The sequence below is a fragment of the Xylocopa sonorina genome, unplaced genomic scaffold (assembly GCF_050948175.1).
Source record: "Xylocopa sonorina isolate GNS202 unplaced genomic scaffold, iyXylSono1_principal scaffold0031, whole genome shotgun sequence".
NCBI lineage: Eukaryota > Metazoa > Arthropoda > Insecta > Hymenoptera > Apidae > Xylocopa > Xylocopa sonorina.
This window is the reverse complement of record NW_027490102.1, coordinates 1,643,738-1,649,653: the sequence shown is the minus strand read 5'-3', so window position 1 is coordinate 1,649,653 and position 5,916 is coordinate 1,643,738.

Below are 5,916 nucleotides of genomic sequence, written 5' to 3'. Positions count from 1 at the left end.
TGATCGAGGAAGAACGACTGTCCCTGCTGCACGTAGTTCTGCTGAAATCGGTTCACCGTTGGCATCGCGAAGCTCTGTCGGCCATATTGGTGGACGTTGAAGAGGTTCGAGTGGACCTCGGGCATCGTTTGCGCGACGCTTTGGACGTTCGAGTACGAATACGAGATGCTGTTCGCATTCTGTGTGGACAGAGGGTTCTGTTGGTGGGTTCCATTTTGAATGGACCAGTTTAAGGATGGCGATTCAATAGGGGTGGCATTCCCCGATTTCTTCTCGGGGGAGTTGCCGTTACTCTTGCTACCTCCGGGCTTGCTGGACCCGGTAGCTTTCGATATCTGCTCTTTCTTGTACTTCATGCGACGGTTCTGGAACCAGATCTTAATCTGTCGCTCAGTCAGGCACAATAGCGCCGCCATTTCGATTCGACGCGGCCGACAGAGATAACGGGCACGATGGAACTCCTTCTCGAGCTCGACCAGCTGCGCGCTGGAGTACGCTGTGCGGGATCGTTTCCCGTTTTGTTGTTTCTTAGACGATCCTGAAACAGAAAATTTCATTATTGTTATTATGAGTACGATTTACGATAAATAGGAGTTACGCTGACGTGTATGTAGATAGGATAGGAAGGAGACTAAGACGCGGGAACGTTTTCCACCTGGAGAGACGAGTGGTACCGAGGACGCGTCCAGGGAAGGTGTCAAGGGTCGCCCAGTGGGAAACTTGCCCGCGCACGAGGTGGCCGCAGTACCCGCTGTGCGGCTCAAAGACGCTAAAACCGTGTTATTGGATTAAATGATCCTGGCGTGAATTTCCAAGCAAATGCGACTCGTCAGCGGTGCGGACGCGCGGCTCGCGAGCGGCTCGCGCACGGCTCGCGCCGGACAATTTGTCGATGGTTAATTGCTTTACGACGCAGCCCGCGCGACCTGACTCTGCCGGGAAAACCGTGAAAACCCGGAACGATCCAGTCGAAAATTGCACTCGTACAGTCCTGCATTTGAAATATAAATGAACAGACACCAGATCGCGCGTCACGTTTCAAAAGCCTCGACTATGCCATCGACTGTGGAATCTTTCGCGATCCTATGACTTCTCGTCTCGCTCCCTGTAACCGATTCTTCCATTGGAATTCCGCGTCAGCTGACTAACACCTGTTCGAAACGTTTCTTTCCCTCCTAACGCACTCCTAATGCGAGCGTCAATCTTAATGTCGACCTAAATAATAGCTTCTGCGCGAAACAGCTGAGAATGGAGGCCGCAAAAAGGTGGTGGTTTCGAATCATTCTCTTCCGCCGCTTCTCGAAGTTGAACGATGTTATGTGTTTTTTCTTTTATTATAGATGGAATGTGGAGCAACGAGATGGGAACAATAGATAGGAATTCGTGCTGGGACACGTGTGTCTTAGTTTCTTATTTTTCCGATAAATGGTCGCTCGTATGACGAAACGCGTCGCGACCTCTCTAATTCATTAGGCATTCGAGGACACTACGGCCTCGCCCTGGAGGCAAGAGGAATCGTTCGAGGAAATCTTATCACTGAAAATCGACCATCGATTTTCACATTCTGATCGAGGAAGGCACGCGAGTCGGTGAAACGCCTGACGAAATTCCTTTTACCTAGACCGTCCTTAGATAAGCTAATTTCACAACGAAATTCCTGAAACACGGAAGAAACGAAGGAAATCGAACGTTTTCGTAACGAGGAATGAAAACGCGACCAAAATGGAGACTCGCGAGGGAATTTCGTGGCGGTTGGTAGCGTGCCTCGCTACCAATAAACGTGTCACCACTGACCCGAGGATCCGACAGTCCATCACCTCTGGTGACTCTGTTTTATGTAAACCTATGTAGAGCACCGACGGGCAAGCGGGACGAGAGCGCCGTTTTATAATCCCTCGAGACTAAAGTCTCCTAAATGGGCAGCTCGTTAATCAAACTTGATTCAATAATGTCTACGGCAACGTCTATTTGCTTAGAATCCGTAACGGCGGCGGGACGTTCTCGTTTAACGTTGTCGCGTAATTTTAGCCATCGAGTAAAAACGTACGCGTAGCATTTTTCCCCCTCCCTGCAATTTTCTCTTAACCTTGCTCTAATTACGGTAACCTCTTAACTTTTCGATCGACTAAAATTTTCTATTTTCAAAATCGCGCGAACCATTTTTACTTCTACGCTGATTTAACTGAAGCTACACGTTCTTCAATTCGTAATAACCCTTTTCTAGAATTCGAATGAAACACTATCCTGTTATATTAATTGTAGCTCGAAAAAGATTGCAGATAAACTTCCCGCGAGTCATTATATTATAAACAAGAGGAATGTAAAATCGAGCCAGACCGATTACGGGCGAGATGTACATCGTAACAGGTACCTTGACTAGCTGGCTGGTTTTTCTCCGCGTTGGCAGCAGGTCGTTGCTCCTCCGGCTGGATCTGTTGCTGCTGCTCGGTCTTCCCGCTTTCCCCGAACAGGCAGCCACGCTGTTCCCCGCTCGTCCACTTCCCGTTCCTGTCCATGCGCCAGGAATAATTCCCCTGCCCGTTGTACGTCATAACTCGGCCGTTGCTGTACTCGCATCCGTTCCAGCTGGACGTGGACGCCGCGGAGTTGACACTGATCGGCGACGGGGGGAAACTGGTCTCCTCCATGGGCTTCGTCAACGTTCGATTATCCATGTACTTGGCGAACTGTCCAAGAGTCATATTCGATGGACGCACCACTTGGCTCCCGACCGATTTGCCGACTGTCTTCCGAAACGTACGCCGGAGAAAGCGACAGGTTCAACGTTCCACTGACTACTGACATATCGTGTGACTATTCCTTGCCAATTTGTAGGGTAGCCAGAGCGCGCAGGGCCTGGCCGAATCGCAGCGCGATCGCTTTCCCGAAAACCATAAACCCTTTTGTCCGGCTGGATTAGCCGGCCGCGGTGAGGACGATTCGACCAACCGGCGATTGGGGACCGATAACCTGGCCCACTCAGGATTTCCCTGCGCCCCCTCCACTGTGTACCCCTTGCGGAATTTCAGGAGGTCGACACGCATGATCGGTTTTGCCGTTAATCCAGCCACCGTGGAAATCTACCTCGACGGTGGTCTTCTTCCGGATAGCCACGTATCGCTATTTTTTTTGCGCTTCGTTGGCTTCCACGGAGCTAATTACTGTTACGAATTTTTGTCGAGCAGGGTTGTAGCGAGAACGTTGAAAAATATTGCTTTCTCGAGGTTCTTGTCGCAAAGAAATTTGAATTCTTAGTGTAGGTTGAAAGTACGTCCGCGAGGTTGAAGTTGATAAATAAATTCTTTAATTAATACGGAAATAGAATTTTTTAAGTATTTCCAAGTACTCGATATTCAAGAATGTCGTTCGAACTTGGTAGGAAAAAAGCACGGGAATCGTGCGAGCTGCGGTTACTAACGTTATTCAACCCTTTACCTGAAACCAGGGCGCACAATGCGGTACAGTATTCGTAGAAAGTCGACTGATCCAGCGATACGTTTGCGGCGTACAATAGCGCGATCCAGACTTCCCTAACTATTTTTCAGCCGGCTCGGGAACAGGTGACTTACCCATTCAGGGGATTTGCACGCGCTTACGGCCGCTACGGGATCATCGTTCGTTTCTAGACGCCCTGGCTCTACGGAATAAATGCAATACGCCGAATCACGAACAACCCGGCCATTGTGAACGAGAATGATCCTCGAACCTGTCGCCGGAAGCTTTGTCCCTAGCCGCCGTATCTATGGCCTTCAATTTTCTCACCTGGCTGTACTTTCCGTCAATACTACGATTTGTAACGCGATACTTTCGTTGAAATTGCAGAGTTTCTCGAACCGTCGAACACACTTGCGTACATCATGCGCTCACGGTTGCTAGAGCAACAATTGGCAGATTGCAAATCGCTCGTTAATTCGTTTGCGAAAAAAGTATGCGAATGTTCCAAAGAAAGGGGGTGTACGATAACGAATCTATATAGACTCCATCAAACCAAGGAATTGATCAGTATCATTTCTCGGCTTGCCCTTTCCCCAGCGGTCAGTAACATCCACAGCTCCCTTTTTCTCCATTTCCACCACCTCTCCGCCACTCTGTTTCTTTCTTTCTCCCCGATTTTCCCTTCTCACGGAATCAGCCATTCTTCTATCGCGTCGGGAGCTGTCTGCAATTCCGCATCGCGTTCTACCGCGAGCCACTCCTTGGCCATCGCCTTCCAACCCTTCTGCCCTCGCGTCGACGAGAGAACGTTCTCTTTTTCCACATTCTGCTATATTTGTAGACAAAAATCGTTCGAAGGGAAAGGAATATCGTGTGCTGGCCTCGAAGGCAAGGGTAAAGGGGTGGGTGAGAAAGAACGCACCCTCTCGCTATTTCTTTCTTCGTTAATTCTCTTCTTACGCGGCAATTTTTACGCTGTAAAATTACGGAACGGAGGTGTTTTCCATTCGGCTGCATCCAGCCTGGCGGCGGGATAAACGTGGCTGGAAAAGTCGGGAGGACGTTAAAGGCTTCGTTCCGCGTAAGAGCCACGGAAGACGTAAACGCCTTATCGAGGCTGCGCTCTAATCCCTGCGTTTTAACATCCCTTACGCCGCGCAGATTAGTGTGGGAAATCCTACGATGTCGATCGACGCGCGATTACGCCAGCCGCGATCCACATCGGAATGTAGGCTAACGTTGACCCGCTTACGCGTGCACCAACGCGTAGGGTCTCTCATCGAGCGCGATCGATCGTTGCGTACGTGACCGCCAGGAGTTGCGAGATTTTTCCGTTACGAATGTTGTATAAATACCGTTCGTCGGGGTTCTAACGGGGTTGCTGTCGAATATTTAGGTCGTAAAAACCACTGGTGTGAGAGATTTTGTTGGGAACTTTACGGTACGCTACTTTTGAATCAACCGATGCATAGCGAGGTATTTGTATGAAATGTTCAGCGGAACATTAACAACTATCGGTACAATTTTCATTTCAGGAACGAACGGGAACTGAAAAAGTCAAGCGGCAGACCCGTTTCGCCCAGAGCTTCATGACAAGTGGAAGAGAGCTTTGAGGTTGGAAATTATAACTACGATGGTTATCGCGTTTTGTTTCCATTAGATAATTGTGCATGGGGCATTCATGAAATGTGACGTGGCAGATGAACCGATATACCTATTCGAGCCAGTGCTCTTTTACGACTCTGAAAGTGTATACGTGTTTCTTGCTATCGAGCATATGAACGACGATCGTATTGTCCGGCCGTCCCTCGCGGTTGTAAACGATCAGAACCTCGCTACGTAAAACACGCGACGAGAAGGGACTCGTCTCATATTTTTAGCAAACGACATAAAGTAATTTCGACGGGCTCGATACGGTACGTCAAAGAAAGTTACTCTCTCGTTGCTTGGAAAACAATGCAATTTCCAGTAAATACATCCCTCCATAAATATTAAATCAGCGGCAATTTCAGGGCAGAGGGTTGCTCTCGAATGGCGTCGAATATTCCCGTGGCGGGCGGATTTCGAGATCGACGAGCCGTGCCTACGCTTTTGTATAATGTAATCTAGAAGTTTGACGGGGTCTGACGGTGGATTGCCTTCGGTCGAGGCCAGTCGGGGCGACGAAAACGGGGGAAACGGGGATACGAAGAATGTCGGTGCCGGGAGCGGGTAGGGGATGACGCGAAAGGGTCGACAGCCACCGGATGAAGGGATTATCTCGAATATAGAAAAGTAATTACGACCGAATTACCCTCGCGCCACCTTGTTTCGTATGAATTCCTCGCCTCTGAATAAAAAAAAGATGGACGCCCGGTTTATCTGGATGATAGCAGGGATTTGGATTTTACGTGGCTCCTTGAATCTCTAATGACTCCTCGATATTAATCTTCACGTTTATCCGTATTACCTGTTTTACAGCACAGGAATTACCATATTTGC